The sequence below is a fragment of the Triplophysa dalaica genome, chromosome 10 (assembly GCF_015846415.1).
Source record: "Triplophysa dalaica isolate WHDGS20190420 chromosome 10, ASM1584641v1, whole genome shotgun sequence".
Lineage (NCBI taxonomy): Eukaryota > Metazoa > Chordata > Actinopteri > Cypriniformes > Nemacheilidae > Triplophysa > Triplophysa dalaica.
This window is the reverse complement of record NC_079551.1, coordinates 19,468,839-19,489,427: the sequence shown is the minus strand read 5'-3', so window position 1 is coordinate 19,489,427 and position 20,589 is coordinate 19,468,839. Positions and strand designations below refer to the sequence as shown.

Genomic DNA, 20,589 nt, shown 5'->3' with positions numbered 1-20,589 from the left:
GGAGCAGAGGCCAACATCAAGGTCCAATCCCTCGCTCTGGCTCCAGGGGGGATCATCTCTCGTCCTCCCAGATCACGGATGTTGCAAAATTGCAAGCAGAATTTGCGGATATGTTCTCGCCCCTGCCCGGCCGAACGAATCTCATAGAGCACCACATTGAGACCAAACCGGGTGCGGCAGTGCACAGACGTCCATATAGGCTACCTGAAAACAAGAAAATTGGGGTTCAGAGAGAATTGGAAGCTATGCTGGACCTGGGGGCAGTAGAAGAGTCTAGCAGTGATTGGGCAAGCCCGATAGTCTTAGTACCTAGAACCGACGGCTTAGTCCGGTTCTGCGTGGACTATCGAAAGGTGAATGCTGTGTCGAAATTCGACGCATATCCAATGCCTCGAATTGACAAATTACTTGACAAGCTAGGGACGGCTCATTTGACGAAATGACATAACAGATCCCTCTATCTCCCTTATCCAAAGAAACAACAGGGTAACACTTTATAATAACTGCACGCTATGAATCATTAGTTAAGCATCAGTACATAGTTAATTAATCATTTATGTAGCATTGGCCCCACATTAATAGACAATAGTAAGCAGTTTATAAATATAGCTATAAATGCTTTGTTCTTGATTTATAAGCATGTATATAATATGATTAATAATCAAATTTTCATACTTTATTAAGGATGAATCCTTTCTAAATTAAGGATTACATTACTTACAAACCAGTTAGTTAGGAGTTGTCAGTGGTTCATGAGATCATTTAGAAAGTGTAAGTAAATGATTAATAAACTCTTTGAATGCACATTTATACATCTTATTATTCTGACATATAGTAACAGTTACTTAATTTGTTAATAAATGCTTTTTTAACACACATGCCTGCTGTATTTCATGATTAATTAAGGTAGTAATAAAACATTTACTAGTTGTTAGATAACTATTTTTTGTGAGCTCGTCTAAAGTGAGGACTATGTATAGCTGTATTTATAAACTGCTTACTAATGTCTATTAATGTGGGGCCAATGCTTCATAAATGATTAATTAACTCTGTACTGATGCTTAACTAATGATTCATAGCATGCAGTTATTATAAAGTGTTACCAAAACAGCCTTTACAATGCCGTTAGGTTTACACCAAATTGTCACACTTCTGTTCGGGTTGATCTGAGCTCCAGCTACCTTTCAGCGTCTCATGGACCAGCTACTCCGACCTCACGCTGCATATACCGCGGCTTACTTGGATGATATCATTATATAGAGCAATGATTGGCAGCGGCATATGCAGCATTTGAGAGCGGTTCTGGGCTCGTTGAGGGGTGCGGGGCTGACGGCTAACCCGAAGAAGTATGCGGTTGGGCGGGTAGAGGTAAGCTATCTGGGCTTCCACTTGGGTCACAGGGAGGTGCGTCCCCAAATTGATAAGACGGCCGCGAATGCGACCTCACCGAGACCCAAGACCAAAAAGGAGGTGCGGGAGTTCCTGGGGCTGGGGGGATATTAACGACGGTTTGGTTGTACCAAATTATTCGGAACTCACCAGCCGGCTGATTGACCTCACTAAAAAGGGGGCATCAGATACCGTCCAATAGATGGAGCAGTGCCAGCAGGGGTTAACCCAGGTGAAGGCTGCTCAGTGTGGCGTGCCGTTATTGCATTCTCCCGATTTTTCTAATCCCTTTCTTACAGACTGATGCGTCGGACAGGGGCGTGGGGCCGGTCCTGTCCCAGGAGATAGAGGGGGAGGATCGTCCGGTGCTGTACATCAGTCGTAAGCTCTCGCGGAGGGAGACGAGGTACAGCACCATCGAGAAGGAATGCCTGGCGATCAGGTGGACGGTCCTCACCCTCTGCTATTATCTCCTGGGATGGGAGTTTACGCTCTGTTCAGACCATGCACCCCTCCAATGGCTCCACCACATGAAGGATACCAACGCGGGGATCACTCGTTGGTAACTTGCATTACAACCCTTCAAGTTTCAGGTGATCCACAGGCCGGGGACACAGATGGCGGTGACTGACTTCCTCTCCAGAAGGGGGTAGGGCAGGAGCTGGCAGGCCGGATGGGGCCCCGGCCTGAGTCGGGCGGTGGGGGTATGTAGCAAGGGGGCCGTGGTTCAGCACGGTCTGTGCGGAGAGAGAGAGACGGGAGAAGAACGGTGAGTAAGCAGATCAACGACATATTGAAAACATCTGCTTCTCATTGTAGTAATTTGCGAGGAGACGCTTTAAAAGCCAGCGGAGGAGATGGAAGAGGAGAGAGAGACCGGCTCGGAAACGGACCACGAAAGAAGCCTCGGAACGTTGCGTCCAGGATTATCTGAAGGAATCTTACTTGACAGAGAGTTGTATGAAGTGATTGTGTATGCTGGAAGTTGTAAACCCGGAAGTGATTGTAATAAAAGAATCTTACGTTTCCCAGCCACGCCGACCCAGGCTCCTTCTTCCTTGCATTGCGAACATTGTTACACACACTCTCCTAATTTAAATCAAGATTAAAGACACATCTTTTCAGCCAAGCTTTCACTTAATGCATAGTTAAAGAACAGAAGCAACGCTAATTATACTCTTTCTGCCTCGGGATGCCCACCCCGAGGTAGGAAGAAATTCCGCCATGTCCAGATGATCGACATATGCCCATCCCCAACTAGAGGTTACGCCAGCTACAGCTACAGACTGACTGACCAACCAAGCTCCATCTAAGACAATTCTGGCACCACCCAGGAGAAATACGACCATCGGACCATCCCAGCTCAGACCACTACATCCCCAACCTAGGGGAAAAACGGACTACTTGTCACATTAATGCTGAAGTTACAATACTTGGTATTTAATGCTAAACATGTCAGCAGTTTGAAGCTATAGCTGCATTCAGTGGCCCTGATTGGAGGTTCCTGGGTGGGTGTTTGTTGGGAGTGAGGGGGCTTGTTGGTTGTGGTTGAGGGGATTCATGGCTGGGGCTGTGTGGGTCCGGTTTGGCCTTGTTTTGTGGTCGTTGTCGGACAACAGAGGAATAGAGTTACAGCTTCCCATTAGTAGTTTCCCTGGTTCTTCATCTGTTTTCTGGTGTCGATCGTGGAGAGGGACCGGGTTAAACCTACACGAATTTCGGCGAGTGGGACTTTCTGGTTTGCGGATGGTGGGCTCACCCTCTTCCTCGTGGATATTTGCGCGGTGGCTTTTGGTCGTGGTGACGAAGTGCAGCTATGACACGTCAGAGGGGATCTGGCCCTCCCGGATGAGCCTGGTTTCTCCCGAGGTTTATTTCTCCATTAATCAATCATTTGAGTTTGGGTTCCTTGCCACAGCAGGGCAGTATTGGCTAGCTCACCAGGAGACTGCATTATTCATTAATTAGATATTATTTATTAGAATGATCTTGCTCGTTCTATAAACACCATTCACTGTGCTGTGTTTTTCCTTTTCTGTTTTTCCTGTTTGCCCCTGTAAAGCTGCTTTGGAACAATGCACATTGTGAAAAGCGCTATAAAAATAAACTTGAATTGAATTAAATTTACATCTGAAAGACATAGTTTGCTCATCTGCAATAAGTCTCTGGGACATCTGCTGTCAGATGTAATATAGACATCCAAAAGATGTCTGTGGGATCTTTATGGATGTAAAACTGCTCCAAGATGTTTAGCAGATGTTATTGAACAGCTGCGGGACCTCGGTCTGCTCCAAAGGCCCACTCCATCACCGACCCCCACTACTGCATCTCGCCCACAGCGGAGGCGCTACAAGCGGTGTGAGAGGAAGCAGAAGAGGGGTAAACGCGGAGGTATCCGAGCTAGGCTAGGTGCTAACCCACACAAGCCAGCTATCCCCACCATCGTACTGGCGAACGTACGCTCTTTGGACAATAAACTGGACTACATCCGACTACTTCGCTCTGCTCAGAGGACTGTAAGAGACTGTTGTGTTTTTGTATTTACGGAAACATGGCTTAACAACAGCGTTACGGACTGCGCCATTCAGCTCGAGCAGCTAACATGCTATCGAGCAGACAGAGCTCTCGTCGAGGGAGGTAAGAGACGCGGCGGCGGGCTCTGTGTTTACATCAATGATGTATGGTGCCGCGATGCTGCTGTGGTCTGCAAACACTGCTCTCCCCTAGTGGAGCTTATGATTATTAAGTGCCGGCTGTTCTATCTACCAAGGGAATATACAGCCATTCTTCTCGTCGCTGTATACATCCCTCCTAACTCCAACAACAACAGGAGTGAGGCACTGAATTATCTGTACCAGCACATCAGTGAGCAGCAGACAGCCCACCCAGATGCTTTTCTCATCTTGGCTGGAGACTTTAATCACGCAGACCTAAAGAGTGTGTTCCCGAAAATATACCAGCATGTTGACTTCCCTACAAGGGGAAAAAACACGCTGGACTTTGTTTACACCACCCAGAGAGGAGCATACAAGGCCCTCCCCCTCCCCCATCTCGGAGCCTCAGACCACATCACTGTCATGCTAATGCCTGCACACAGGCCGCTCGTTAAAGTCATCAAACCGACACACAAACAGATTCAAGTGTGGCCGGAAGGGTCGTCAGAGGCACTTCAGGACTGTTTCGACACCACTGACTGGAACATGTTCAAGCAGGCAGCCACATACAACAATACTACAGACCTACAATAATACACTGAGACTGTCACTGCCTACATCTCCAAGTGCATTGATGATGTAACGGTCACAAAAACTATCACGGTCCGGGCCAACCAGAAGCCGTGGCTGACAGGGGAGGTCTACAGACTTCTGAATGCTCGGAACGCTGCCTTTAGAGCTGGAGATGAGGAGGGCCTGAGGACAGCTACGGCCAACCTATCCCGCGGCATCAGGGAGGCCAAGAGACAGTACTCCAGGAGGATAGCCCATCGTTTCAGCGACAGCAGAGACACTCGGAGCCTGTGGCAGGGAATACAGACCATTACGGACTACAAGCCCCCACCACAGACCTGTGACAGCACCATCCCCCTGTTGAACGAGCTGAATGCCTTCTTTGCTCGCTTTGAGGCACAAAACAGCACCACTGCACAGAAAACTCCACCTCCTCCCGGCGACCAGGTGATGACGCTGTCCTCGGACAGCGTGAGGAGATCCCTCAGCAGGATCAATGCACGCAAAGCTCCGGGTCCTGACAACATTCCTGGGCGTGTACTGAGAGACTGTGCAGTGGAACTCACTGATGTCTTCACAGACATCTTCAACATCTCACTAAGTCAGGCTGAGTGTCCCCACATGCTTCAAAGCTACCACCATCATTCCAGTCCCGAAGAAGTCATCTCCATCCTGCTTCAACGACTACCGTCCAGTAGCACTCACTCCTATTCCAATGAAGTGCTTTGAACGGCTAGTCATGCAACACATCAAGTCTGTCCTCCCCCCCTCCCTGGACCCCTTCCAGTTTGCATATAGGTCCAACCGCTCGACCGATGATGCCATCGCCACTGCCCTCCACCCAGCCCTCACACATCTGGACAAAAAAGACTCGTATGTCAGGATGCTGTTCATAGACTTCAGGTCAGCATTCAACACAATCATCCCTCAGCAGCACACTCACAAATTGGCTCAGCTGGGGCTCAACACCTCTCTGTGCAACTGGTTGTTGGACTTTCTGACCGGAAGACCTCAGGCAGTACGGGTCGGCATAAACACATCCAACACCATCACACTGAACACAGGGGCCCCCCAAGGATGTGTGCTGAGCCCCCTCCTCTTCACTCTGCTGACCCACGACTGCACACCATCACACAACTCTAACCTTTTCATCAAGTTTGCGGATGACACGACTGTGGTAGGTCTCATTAGCAACCGAGATGAGACAAACTACAGGAGTGAGGTGAGCCACCTGGCTGGGAGGTGCAGGGTCAACAATCTCTCACTGAATGTGGAGAAGACGGAGATTGTTGTTGACTTCAGGAGAGCGCACACTCAGTATGCTCCTCTGACCATCAACGGTGCTACTGTGGAGAGAGCGAGCAGCACTAAGTTTCTGGGTGTGCACATCACAGAGGACCTCTCCTGGACTAACAACACTGCAGCACTGGCCAAGAAAGCACAGCAACGTCTCTACTTCCTCCGCAAACTCAGAAGAGCCAGAGCCCCGACCCCCATCATGTACACTTTCTACAGAGGCACCATCGAGAGCATCCTGACTAGCTGCATCACTGTGTGGTATGGCGCCTGCAATGCGTCCTGCCGCAAGTACCTTCAACGGATAGTGAGAGCAGCTGAGAAGATCGTTGGTGTCTCTCTCCCCCCCCTCCAGGACATCTACAGCACCCGTCTCACCCGCAAAGCCCTCAGCATTGCAGGCGATCCCACCCACCCGACACACAGCTTCTTCAGTCTGCTGCCATCAGGGAGGAGACTGCGGAGTCTCCAGGCGAGGACCAGCAGACTGAAGGACAGTTTCATCCATCAGGCTGTCAGGAAGCTGAACTCCCTCCCGTCCTTGCCCCCCCTCCCCTTTTTAACCCCAAGCAACACTGAACTCTGACACTACGATCCCCCCCCCCCCTTTACAACTGTGACCCGCACCAGTCACTTTGTGCGTCACTGCAGCAATGATCTCTACCTCACCCAGCATTGTCTGAAATCTACCTCTTCTGACAGTCTGATAAAAAGACTGTTCTTTTTTTTCTTGCACTACTCTCATCAGCACAGTATTATTTTTATTCAACTGGTTTGCACTTTATCTGCCATGTGCCAATTGTCACTTTATCTCTCTTTATTTTTATTTTTTTATTGCTCTACAATGTCCTCATTTGTATATCCATATAGTTTATATGTACATATCGTTAAATCGTATTTATCTTTATTTCAACATCTACTGTCAGTGTTTAATGTTATTTGTATGAACCAAGGGTCTGAGAGTAACACAATTTCGATTCTCTGTATGTATGTACTGTACATGTGGAAGAATTGACAATAAAGCACACTTGAGATGTTTTCTAGATCTCTAGTAGACATCTTACAGACGTTCATGTGCTAGCTGGGTTGGTGGTGCCAGAGTATTAAGGAAACATTGATCTTCACACAGAATCCTCATTTTGGTTCACAGAGAATGGGTAGAAAGAAAATTGAATATCCAGTATGAAACTGTTGTCTGAGTGATAATTGTAACGATCGGTGAGGTAAAAATCCAGATGCAGGCAGCAATACAGGGTAACAAAAGACTTTAATAATTCAAACAAAACAAAAACCCACAATGGGGTGCAAAACGGACAGGACTAATAATGTAACTGAAAACAAAGACTTCCCACGTGGGGGCAAAACATAACGACAGGGTCAAAACTAAAACTCACAACTAACGTCCAGACAATGGGCAAGGTAATCCAAAATGAACGGTAATGAGAACACGAGAAAGGCAAACAATTTACGTATTAATACAGCAAGACAGCAAGACACGATAGCATGCAAACACAAGCACAAAGATACAGGTAATTACAACGAACGAGAACAGGACAATAGACATGAGGATCTTATATAGGGATATAGACAAAGGATAATTAACAAGGAGCAGGTGTAAGGAATCAAACACTCGAGGAAAGCTAACGAGGAAACAAAATGGAGGGAACAAAGACGAGGACCGGAGAGAGAGTATAGAAGGCCGAAAGGTTCAAAATCTCTCTCTCCACATTAAACCTAAGGCTTCGTCGTGAATCTGCCACAAGACCAAAAATAAACATGACATGATGAGGGAGACACATGTCAGAATATTTCTTGTTTATGTCAAAAGAAGCTCAAGCTGAAAAGTAAATAACAAGTACTAAGATGACCATACACGAAAGCACAGCACATCAACTTTGAGGCAGATGTTCTAGCAGCAGTAGACCAAAGCACAGTGTCTATGTCTTGTAATTGCATATCCAGCAGAATAATGTGTCATGAGACAAAGCTCAGATCATCTCTTGAGCATGGTTTCTTCAGCATTTGCTTTAACATTCTCAGATTGTCTCCACAGTGCACAGATCTCAATCTAACAGAGCACTTGTGGGATGTGGTGGACCAGGAGATTTGCTTCATGTAAAGCATGGTGTAGCTAGTAAAGTGGCTGGTGAGTGTATTTATGTGCAAATTACACAACAGAAAGATAGCGTTATTCATGCAACAATCTCCAAAAAGCTATTTCTCAAACCAGAAGAATTTGAGGAATTTGAGTACACATGAGATGCAAACAGTGAACTCAATGTAAATCTGCAATAATTCAACTTTCCCCATAGTTTACAGACTTAACTTAAATTAAACTGTAAGACTGTGAGCCTATATTTTAAGCATTTATTTATTCTGCTGAATCTATACATACTTTGTTTATTTAATATCGGTCAATATATTTATAGGCCTATCTATATTTAGTGTATACTGTATTTATCCATGTCACCTGTGTAACATTGTTTTATTAACAGAGCAGTTGTCATGATCTGTTCTGTGTTTCCCCAGTTTATTGTGGACTTTTATTTTGTTTCCTATTTGATTTTGTAGTCCTATGTAGTTGTAGTTCTGTGTTAATCGTTGCCCAGGTGTTTCTTGTTATCTTGTTTTCCCAGTGTATTAAGCCCTTATGTTTCATTTGTTGGTTGTCAGTCATTTTGCATGTTTCCTCTTGTCTCTATTTTTAGATTTTGGATGGCCTTGTTTTGTTTTGTTTTATCTTAATAAATCATGTGGGTCCGCTTCTCTGCCTGGTTACTCTTCCCAATTGTAACAGCAGTAGGTTTACATTACATTTGTAAGGTTCTGTCATCTGAACTTTGCTCATTCCAAAGTATATAAGCATAAATAAACAGGTCAGGGCTGTCAGACTGTCAGTTCAAGGTTATTGTGGCCAACAAAATCACAAGAACCTAGGCAGAGAGAGATTTGGTAACTGATTTTTTAAATGGGTATTAAATAGTTTATTACAAATGCACATAAAATTGATCATAGTCTTTTTTAATATTATAGTTATTGTTAATTATTTTATGTCACTTCTTATACAGACATTAGAGTAGGCTTATGTTCGTAAACAAATGTTCGAGATCGTAAACAAAGGCGGGGGAAGCGCGGAGGGCTAAGAGCTAGGCTAAAGCTAACACCACACCGGCTCTCTTTACCCAGCATTTTCCTAGCTAATGTACGATCATTAGTTAACAAAATGGATGAGATTCGACTCTGCATCATAAACAACAAAAGACTTTTGAACTGCAATGTCATAATCTTCACGGAAACATGGCTACACAGCAGCATACCGGACAACGCTATTGAGTTAGCTGGCTACAACACACACCGGGCGGATAGAACGGCACAGGAATCCGGTAAGACAAGAGGAGGTGCATTTATGTCAATAAACAAACTCTGTTATTGTCGGGAGACACTGCTCGGCTAACCTTGAGTTTCTCATGGTTAAATGTAGACCGTTTTATCTGCCACGGGAACTCACTTCCACCATTATAACGGCAGCTTACAGTTGAAAGAAAAAGTATGTGAACCCTTTGGGCTTACTTGGATTTCTTCATAAATTGGTCAAAAAATGTGTTATGATCTTCATCTAAGTCACAACAATAGAGAAACACAGTCTGCTTAAACTAATACCGCACAAACATTATACGTTTTCATGTTTTTATTGAACACAACATGTAAACATTCATAGTGCAGGGTGGAAAAAGTATGTTAACCTTTGGGTTTAATAACTGGTTGACCCTCCTTTGGCAGCAATAACCTCAACCAAACGTTTCCTATAGTTGCAGATCAGACATGCACAACGGTAAGGAGAAATTTTGGACCATTCCTCTTTACAAAAAGTGTTTCTGTTCAGCAATATTCTTGGGATGTCTGGTGTGAATCGCTCTCTTGAGGTCATGCCACAGCATCTCAATCGGGTTGACGTCAGGACTCTGACTGGGCCACTCCAGAAGGCGTATTTTCTTCTGTTGAAGCCATTCTGTTGTTGATTTACTTCTATGCTTTGGGTCGTTGTCCTGTTGCATCGTCCATCCTCTGTTAAGCTTCAGTTGGCGGACAGATGGTCTTAAGTTTTCCTGCAAAATGTCTTCATAAACTTTGGAATTCATTTTTCCATCGATGACAGTAATCCGTCCAGGGCCTGAGGCAGCAAAGCAGCCCCAAACCATGATGCCCCCTCCACCATATTTCACAGTTGGGATGAGGTTTTGATGTTGGTGTGCTGTGCCTTTTGTTCTCCACACATAGCGTTGTGTGTTCTTTCCAAACTACTCAATTTTGGTTTCATCTGTCCACAGAATGTTTTGCCAGTAGTGATGTGGAACATCCAGGTGCTCTTTTGCAAACTTCAAACGTGCTGCAATGTCTTTTTTGGACAGCAGTGGCTTCCTCCGTGTTGTCCTCCCATGAAGTCCATTCTTGTTTAAAGTTTTCCTTATTGTAGATTTGTCAACAAAAATGTTAGCATGTGCCAGAGATTTCTGTAAGTTTTTAACTGACACTCTAGGATTCTTCTTCACCTCATTGAGCATTCTGCGCTCTGCTCTTGCAGTCATCTTTACAGGACGACCACGCCTAGGGAGTGTAGCAACAGTGCTGAACTTTCTCCATTTGTAGACAATCTGTCTTACCGTGGACACATGGACATTAGTGATGGGTCGTTCGTGAACGATTCGTTTATTTTGAACGAATCTTAAATGTGACTCGGGAAGAAAAGGTCGTCTTGGAAAGTGATTCGTTCAGTCGCGCATGCGCATTGCGCAACACGCTCGGACGTTTAACAAATGCAATCAGAGCCGGAAAGAGAATTGATTAGTTCATGTCTCGACTCTTCGGGTTCGAGTAGTTCGTTCATCACGTGAGATCCCTGCATGTTAAACAAACGCAGTAAGAGCCGGAAAGAGAATTGATTAGTTTACCTCTCGAGTCTTTGGGTTCGAGTCGTTCGTTCATCAAGTGACATCCCTGCACGCTAAACAAATGCATTTAGAGCCGGAAAGAGAATTGATTAGTTCATCTCTCGAGTCTTCGGGTTCGAGTCGTTCGTTCATCACGTGACATCCTTGCACACTAAACAAATGCATTTGGAGCCGGAAAGAGAATTGATTAGTTCACCTCCTGAGTCTTCGGGTTCGAGTCGTTCGGTCTTTTGTAATGTGATGTGACAGCTTTGGACAGAGAAATTAGCTAATTTACAACCTTCCTAACAAACGGGTGAATAGCCTAGTCCTAGTGTTTGTTTAGTGATAGAAAAAGACAGTGAAATGACAAATTAATCAAGATAAGAGGTGAGGTGAGCTAATCATAGACTAAATACCCATGTAAACAAGTAATTCATCTTTGCTGTTTATTGTAGAATTATAGTTTTGTATTTGTTGTAATGTGATATTAAATAACGTTTGAATAAGTAGTAGATTTGTTAGGAAAGTGACATGTAACATTTTAATTATACTTTGCTTAAATGAACGAAAGGAACGATATGACTCGAAAAAAGATTCGTTCATTTTGATGAACGAGACTCAAAGGTCCGAGTCAATAAAATGATCCATCACTAATGGACATAAAGGCTTTTAGATATACTTTTGTAGCCCTTTCCAGCTTTATGTAAGTCAACAATTCTTGATCGTAGGTCTTCTGAGAGCTCTTTTGTGCGAGGCATGGTTCACATCAGACAACGCTTCTTCAGAACAGCAAACTCAAAACTGGTGTGTGTTTTTTATTGGACAGGCCAGCATTAATCAACACATCAAATCTCATCACATTGATTGGACCCCAGGTTGGCTGACTCCTGGCTCCAATTAGCTCTTGGAGAAGTCATTAGCCTAGGGTTTCACATACTTTTTCCACCCTGCACTATGAATGTTTACATGTTGTGTTCAATAAAAACATGAAAACGTATAATGTTTGTGCGGTATTAGTTTAAGCAGACTGTGTTTCTCTATTGTTGTGACTTAGATGAAGATCAGAACACATTTTATGACCAATTTATGAAGAAATCCAAGTAATCCCAAAGGGTTCACATACTTTTTCTTTCAACTGTATATTCCACCGGATGCTGATGCCAAGGTTGCTATGAAAGAACTTCATGCAGCTATCAGTAAACAACAGACTGCTCACCCGGAGGCTGCATTTATTGTTGCGGGAGATTTTAATCACTCTAACTTAAAGACAGTGCTCCCTAAATTTCACCAGCATGTTTCCTGGCACACAAGAGGAAACAAAACTTTGGATCATGTCTATACAAACATGGCTAAAGCTTACACCGCGACCCCCCTCCCCCACCTGGGTCAATCTGATCACCTTTCTTTGTTCCTCACCCCCAAGTATTCACCTCTCATTAATCGTGTGAAGCCATCAGGGAAGACCATCAAGGTGTGGCCTGCGGGGGCAGACTTTACACTCCAGCAAAGGTTTCTACACACAGACTGGAGTATGTTTGCTTCTCAGGCCACCAGTGGCTCTCACACGGACATAGACAGCTACACCTCCTCTGGATTGGACTACATCAATACCACCATCAATAGTGTCACAGCTCAAAAGCAGATCACCATATACCCGAATCAGAAGCCATGGATGAACAAGGAAGTGCGCCTCCTGTTGAAAGCATGCAACACTGCCTTCAGATCAGGTGATGCACAGGCCTATAGTACTTCCAGGGCAAATCTGAAGAGGGGCATCAAAAAGGCCAAGCACTGCTACAAGTTGAAGCTAGAGGAGCATTTTACCAATTCTGACCCTCTACGCATGTGGCAGGGCATCCAGGCCATTAGTGACTACAAACCCAACGACTCCATCCCCATAGCCACAGACGCTGCCTTTCTGAATGAGCTTAATGACTTTTATGCACGGTTTGAGAAAGACAATAAGGAACCCGCCATCAGGCTCACACCTTCTACTGACCACCCAATCATCACATTAAACTCCACAGATGTTTACACTGCACTAAGCCGGATAAACGCACGCAAGGCTGCTGGTCCTGATGGCATCCCTGGTCGCGTACTCAGGGCATGTGCGGAGCAGCTCGCTGGGGTCTTCACGGATATCTTCAACCTGTCCCTCGCCCAAGCAGTGGTTCCAGCCTGTTTCAAATCCACCTCCATTGTGCCCATTCCAAAACATTCCAGCACGACATGCCTGAATGACTACCGCCCTGTAGCACTCACACCCATTGTTATGAAGTGCTTTGAGCGGCTGGTCCTGTCACAACTAAAAGACTCTTTACCATCCACACTGGACCCATAACCAATTTGCCTACCATAGCAATAGGAGCACAGATGATGCGGTGTCCATGGCACTGCACTCCGTGCTCCCACATCTGGATAATAAGGACACTTATGTACGCATGCTGTTTGTAGACTTCAGCTCTGCATTCAATACCGTCATCCCTTCCAAGCTAATCATCAAACTTGGAAACTTAGGCATTAACAATTTAACCTGCAACTGGATTATGGATTTCTTGATGAACAGGCCTCAGCTTGTTAGGTTAGGCCACATCTGCTCCACCACCATCACCCTCAACACTGGTGTACCACAGGGCTGCGTACTGAGCCCCTTTCTCTACTCCCTTTTCACACTCGACTGCAGACCTGTGAATGGACCTAACTCCTTCATCAAGTTCGCAGACGATACAACAGTGATTGGTCTCATCAGCAACAACGATGAGACTGCTTACAGGGAGGAGGTACGGCACCTGGCCACATGGTGCTCAAACAACAACCTGCTCCTTAACACCTCCAAAACAAAGGTGATCATCGTGGACTTCAGGAAGGCGAAAGGAGGCACACACGACCCATCCACATTAATGGGATGGCTGTTGAACGTGTTTCCAGTTTTAAGTTCCTGGGGACCCATATTTCGGAGGACCTGTCCTGGACCACCAACACCTCATGCCTGGTCAAGAAGGCTCACCAGCGTCTCTTCTTTCTGAGGACACTGAAGAAGAACCATCTGTCTTCAACTATCCTGGTGAACTTCTATCGCTGCACGATAGAGAGCATCCTGACCAACTGTGTCACAGGCTGGTACGGGAACTGTTCTGTTGCTGAGCGCAAGGCACTGCAGCGGGTGGTGAAAACAGCCCAGCGCATCACAGGGACTACACTCTCTTCCATTGAGGACATCCAAAAGAAACGCTGTCTGCGTCGAGCTCGCAGCAATCTCAAGGACTCCACTCACCCTGCTCATAGACTGTTTACTCTCCTGCCTTCCGGTAGGCGCTTCATGTGCCTCCGGGCAAGAACCAGCAGACTAGGAAACAGCTTTTTTCCCAGAACTGTTTCATTATTGAACTCTGCTCCCCACTGATTCCACTACCCCTCATAACTTACACTGTAATGCTGCTATTACATAGTTGACATTGCACTACAGGGCTGCCATGCATGACTGAACTGTACACACCAGTACTTCATGTTATCTGCTCTACCGGACTGTTTACACACACTCAGCATCATTTGCACTCTATACTGCTCACTTGCACACCAGGAATATTACACTGAATGCTCATTTGCACTAATGGACTACTCTCATAACTGCATTACCTCATCTAATGCACTGTAACTCATCTATTGCATTACTGCATCTATTGGATAACTTACTGCATCTACTCATCTATTGCACTATAACTTCAATAACTGCATTAACTCATCTACTGCACTGTAACCTTAATAACCGCATTAACGCATCTACTGCACTGTAACTTCAATGACTGCACTAACTCATCTACTGCACTGTAACCTTAATAACCGCATTAACGCATCTACTGCACTGTAACTTCAATAACTGCATTAACTCATCTACTGCACTGTAACCTTAATAACCGCATTAACGCATCTACTGTACTGTAAATTCAATAACTGCACTAAGTCATCTACTGCACTGTAACTGTATAACTGCATCTACTCATGTATTGCACTGTAACTTCAATAACTGCATTTACTCATATACTGCACTATAACTTCAATAACTGCATTAACTCATGTACTGCACCGTACCTTTAATAACCGCATCAACTCATCTACTGCACTGTAACTTTAATAGCTAAAGTCTGTAACTAATGCACACTCAAGTCACTTGCACTATTGTATAGTCTATATTGTTATCTGTTCATAACCACCTGTACATTAATGTTCACAGTATATATTATATTGTTCATAGTACATACCGACTGTCATATTTTCATAGTACATGCCCATTGTATAGTATTTTCCTAATATTGTATTCTGTATTTATTCACACTGTATATCCTGCACTCGCTAATTGCACTTCTGGTTAGACCTAAACTACATTTTGTTACACTGTACTTGTATATGTGTAATGACAATAAAGTTGAATCTAATCTAATCAATTGTGATTGATGCATCAAACATGTAAAGCTTATTTTTAATGAATGGAGTGTGATTTGAAAGGTCTCATCATTGTACGTCATTTCGGAATTCAACAATCACGTCAAACATCTTAACCTACCTGTTTAAATGCTAGGCAAGTTTATAGCCTACACTAAACATATTAACAACACCATAATTATCCCTCCTAACCAAAAAAATTAAAATTGCTTATGTTTAACCCAACAGCTCATTTTATGTCACTTCTGTTCTGTCTCTAGTAGGATTTAGTAAGTGACCTACCTCATGTCACTTCCAGAAATGTCACGGCCAATCACCAGTGATGTTTACACATTAGTAAAAAGGTTCAGGAGAAAACTTGATTCAGGAACTAAGAAAAAATAATGGAGAAATCTGTCAAATATAAAAATCCATGTTTTAACAATTTTGTATAACGCATTTGTACCACCCGACAAGCTCCATTAAGACAGTCTGATGACATATTCTGACCGAATTAAGGACATAAATCTGTCAAAAATAAGAGAATGTTCCTAATAGCTGTCAAATTATGTCTGTGGTTTATTCTAGCAACAGAATATGTACTACCAAAGTGTTGAGAATGTGTTTAGAGGTTTTTTTTAGAGTTTTTTTTATTTCAAACATTTTGTGTTGTCCCACATTGTCAAATGTGATTGATAATGTGGGACAGCATGCTTTGGGTAATCTGGGACAGTCTTCAAATAGGGAAATGTGCATTTAGGGACTTTATAAATCCAACGACGAGGGGTAATACAGTATTGTTCAAAATAATAGCAGTACAATGTGACTAACCAGAATAATCAAGGTTTTTAGTATATTTTTTATTGCTACCTGGCAAACAAGTTACCAGTAGGTTCAGTAGATTCTCAGAAAACAAACAAGACCCAGCATTGATGATATGCACGCTCTTAAGGCTGTGCAATTGGGCAATTAGTTGAAAGGGGTGTGTTCAAAAAAATAGCAGTGTCTACCTTTGACTGTACAAACTCAAAACTATTTTGTACAAACATTTTTTTTCTTCTGGGATTTAGCAATCCTGTGAATCACTTAACTAATATTTAGTTGTATGACCACAGTTTTTTAAAACTGCTTGACATCTGTGTGGCATGGAGTCAACCAACTTGTGGCACCTCTCAGCTGTTATTCCACTCCATGATTCTTTAACAACATTCCACAATTCATTCACATTTCTTGGTTTTGCTTCAGAAACAGCATTTTTGATATCACCCCACAAGTTCTCAATTGGATTAAGGTCTGGAGATTGGGCTGGCCACTCCATAACATTAATTTTGTTGGTTTGGAACCAAGACTTTGCCCGTTTACTAGTGTGTTTTGGGTCATTGTCTTGTTGAAACAACCATTTCAAGGGCATGTCCTCTTCAGCATAGGGCAACATGACCTCTTCAAGTATTTTAACATATGCAAACTGATCCATGATCCCTGGTATGTGATAAATAGGCCCAACACCATATTAGGAGAAACATGCCCATATCATGATGCTTGCACCTCCATGCTTCACTGTCTTCACTGTGTACTGTGGCTTGAATTCAGAGTTTGGGGGTCGTCTCACAAACTGCCTGTGGCCCTTGGACCCAAAAAGAACAATTTTACTCTCATCAGTCCACAAAATGTTCCTCCATTTCTCTTTAGGCCAGTTGATGTGTTCTTTGGCAAATTGTAACCTCTTCTGCACATGCCTTTTTTTTAACAGAGGGACTTTGCGGGGGATTCTTGAAAATAGATTAGCTTCACACAGACGTCTTCTAACTGTCACAGTACTTACAGGTAACTCCAGACTGTCTTTGATCATCCTGGAGGTGATCATTGGCTGAGCCTTTGCCATTCTGGTTATTCTTCTATCCCTTTTGATGGTTGTCTTCCGTTTTCTTCCACGTCTCTCTGGTTTTGCTCTCCATTTTAAGGCATTGGAGATCATTTTAGCTGAACAGCCTATCATTTTTTGCACCTCTTTATAGGTTTTCCCATCTCCAATCAACTTTTTAATCAAAGTACGCTGTTCTTCTGAACAATGTCTTGAACGACCCATTTTCCTCAGCTTTCAAATGCATGTTCAACAAGTGTTGGCTTCATCCTTAAATAGGGGCCACCTGATTCACACCTGTTTCTTCACAAAATTGATGACCTCAGTGATTGAATGCCACACTGCTATTTTTTTGAACACACCCCTTTCAACTAATTCAACTAATTGCCCAATTGCACAGCCTTAAAAGCGTGCATATCATGAATGCTGGGTCTCATTTGTTTTCTGAGAATCTACTGAACCTACTGGTAACTTGTTTGCCACGTAGCAATAAAAAATATACTAAAAACCTTGATTATTCTGGTTAGTCACATTGTACTGCTATTATTTTGAACAATACTGTATATGCCCTAATGAGAAGTTGCTTTTAATGTGGACTACTGGAGGTTATAACATCAGATAGATGATGATGGGTCTCTCTCACCTGCAATGAGTGTTTGTTCCCTGAGTTGACCCAATTTTAATAGAGAATTTGAATAAACGAATGGATACTCTGTTTATCAAATTGTTGCTTAGTGTTGCATAAATATAAGTAGATTTGTTTCATTGTTAATACACAAATGTTAAACAATTTGAATACCTCCGGAACCACCGAGACGCCCAGGGGAAGGTCGCTGCAGGTAGGGACGATCCGCTGCTCTACATCGTAGATCCGGCAATGTCGAAGAAGAATTTGTTGAATTCTGTTTGTTCGTAGTCATGAGCAAAGGCTCTGAAGAACAAAAGGTAAATGAAAGCTGCAAATTTCATTCGGCAAATTTCATTGGCCTTTTCTATAGAAGTCAGAGTTGATTGGTTCAGACACTGAAATCTTCTCTTTAGTTCCCCAAAGGTCATTTCAAGGCATGAAGTTGTTCTGGCTAGATAATAGGTTTGTGGGCTTTGGTTTAGGGTTCTCATTTACAAATACTTAAATTTCACTGTTAGTACTTCCGAACGGGAGCGTGAAAGCTGGCGTACGCAACGTTTTTGTGCATATGCAGCGTTGATACATGAGGCCCCAGGTGAGGGAATGATGTCTTCAACACTGCCTGCAATCATTCTGTATCCAAGCAGGATCCTATTATAGTCACCAGTGTAACAGAAAATTGCAGTTCAGTTATAAGTGTATATAAGGCAGTATATAAGGCATATACTGCCCATAAGGGCAGTAAATCGCTCTCCCGCTATTTCTCATTCACAACTCCTTCCTGGTGGAACATTCTTCCTAACTCCGTTCAACCACATCTCTCACAACATTTAAAAAACTACTTAAAACCCATCCCTTCTGTGAATACTTGACAAACAAATGAAAAATAATAATAATAAAAAAAAAACCTTTCTCTCAACAGGTAGTGGTCTAGCTTTTGTTGAAACCAGTAACTTTGTATTGGCACCTTATGTATTATGGCTCCTGTATGAACTATCGCTTATTGCTCCAAACTCTTTGTAAGTCACTTTGGATAAAAGAGTCTGCTAAATGTCAAAATGTAAATGTAAATGTATAATACGGACATGTAACCGTTGGTGTGACCACTGACATTACCAGGTGCTGAGCCCACAAAGGTCTGTTTTTACATAATATTGACTGGCTAAGTTACCTCTTACAAATGTCATGTCATGGCCACAACATCTGTTATGTCCTATCGTTCCCAGTGTCATGGCCATGGCGGCCATTATCTCTTCCGCTCCTGGCTCCAGCATCATGGTGGCAGTCCTCTCCTCAACCTCGGTGCAGGCTACACCACCCTGGCCCAACAGACGTTGTGGCCATGACATTTGACATTTATACACAGCTAAGTAAGACATGTAAGTAAAACAAACAGGCAAGTAAATATGATAAGGACTGAGATGAAAAGCGTACTGATAATGTCCTTGAGGTTGCAGGAGATCGTGGATGACAGGCTGAACTTCCAGGTGTGACATGATGACATAACTTGTGTGACTGACGTGACTTTCAGGAAGACTTGGAGGACAATGGAGACTTTGCAGATTAGGTAAGATTCTCGGACTTGACTCGGACTTGACTCGGACTTGACTCGGACTTGACTCGGACTTGACTTCATTCAACAAGTGAGACCAGACAAAGAGTGGGTGCAGAGGTGAGCTTTTTATCCTGTGGCTGATGATGTTGGTGATGAGTTGCAAGTGCGAATGATTAGTATTCTGGTATCTGTGAGTGTCATGAGGGAGTAAGGTGAAAATCAGCCGATTCCATGACAGTCACACCTTTGTGGAATAATAGTTATGTCAGTATGACATAACGGGAAGGCAGAAAACTCTAATATTATAATCTAATACTATAAAAATGACTGGGTTTGAACACACTACAATGACACATATTTATAATCAATCGAACATATGAAGCCCACTTTAAACACCACCTGGCTTGTCATAATGAGTGTTTGACATCATGTGGCACTACGCAGACCAAGGGGAACTGATGGGACCGTGACAGTACTCCAGGAAGGTTCGTCCTCCTGTCTACTCAGGTACAACCAGGGAGAGGGGGGGGCTGGGACGGTGCTACTGGCACCAGGGTTAAGGGCGATGAGGTTGGCACAGGAAGTAGGGGAGGTTCAGGGGGCCAGGGTGGTGCAGCCTGCACCGAGGTTGAGGAGAGGACTGCCACCATGATGATGGAGCCAGGAGCGGAAGAGACTATGGCCGCCATGGCCATGACACTGGGAACGATAGGACATAACGGGGCTTGTGGCCATGACGTTGGATCCAGCAGTGGAGGAGATAATGATTGTAGGAGACTGTGAGGAGATAATGACTGCAGTGACTCTGGAGCTGGGAGCGGAGGAGATAATGGCCGCTGTGGCTGTGACGCTGGAGCTGGGAGTGTAGGAGTCGTGGTGGCTGTAGCAAGGAAGCTGCTGATCGTGACACTGGAGCAGGGAGAGCTCTTCTTATGGTCAGTCCTTTTGACCGTTCTGGGGGGAATCGAGGCGGCCAATTCAGCCCCTTCCCAAAATTTTCTTAGAAAAATTATGAGACATTGTTTCGGCAAAAGCGTCTGCCAAATGAATCAATGTAAATTAAATGTAAAGGACCAGTGAGTAGATTTTAGTGGAATCTAGCTTTGAGGTTTCGAATTGCAACCAACGGCTCACTCCACTGCTCACCCCTCCCATTCAAAGCATTACAGTTACTGACACTCAACACAGGAAGAGAAGAACAACACAGTGACAGAACACTATCTGTAAAGCCACTTGTCTGTTCAGGGCTACTGGAGAAACATGGCGGTGCAACATGGGGAATT

General features: G+C 43.9%; 1 protein-coding gene across 4 annotated transcripts in view; it reads right to left on the bottom strand.

Moving 5' to 3' along the window:
- The window catches only part of LOC130430116 (uncharacterized), a 60,650-nt gene that overhangs the window by 22,822 nt on the left and 17,239 nt on the right, over positions 1-20,589 (bottom strand). For 3 of the 4 annotated variants that reach the window (XR_008907729.1, XR_008907728.1, XR_008907730.1), the window contains exons 3-4: positions 17,923-18,054; positions 15,566-15,653 (exon numbers count right to left, since the gene is read on the bottom strand). The exons of the other annotated variant lie outside the window; for it this stretch is intronic. The gene's annotated coding sequence lies outside the window, so the exon portion shown is untranslated. The remainder of the gene's footprint in view (positions 1-15,565; positions 15,654-17,922; positions 18,055-20,589) is intronic. 4 annotated transcript variants of the gene reach the window in all.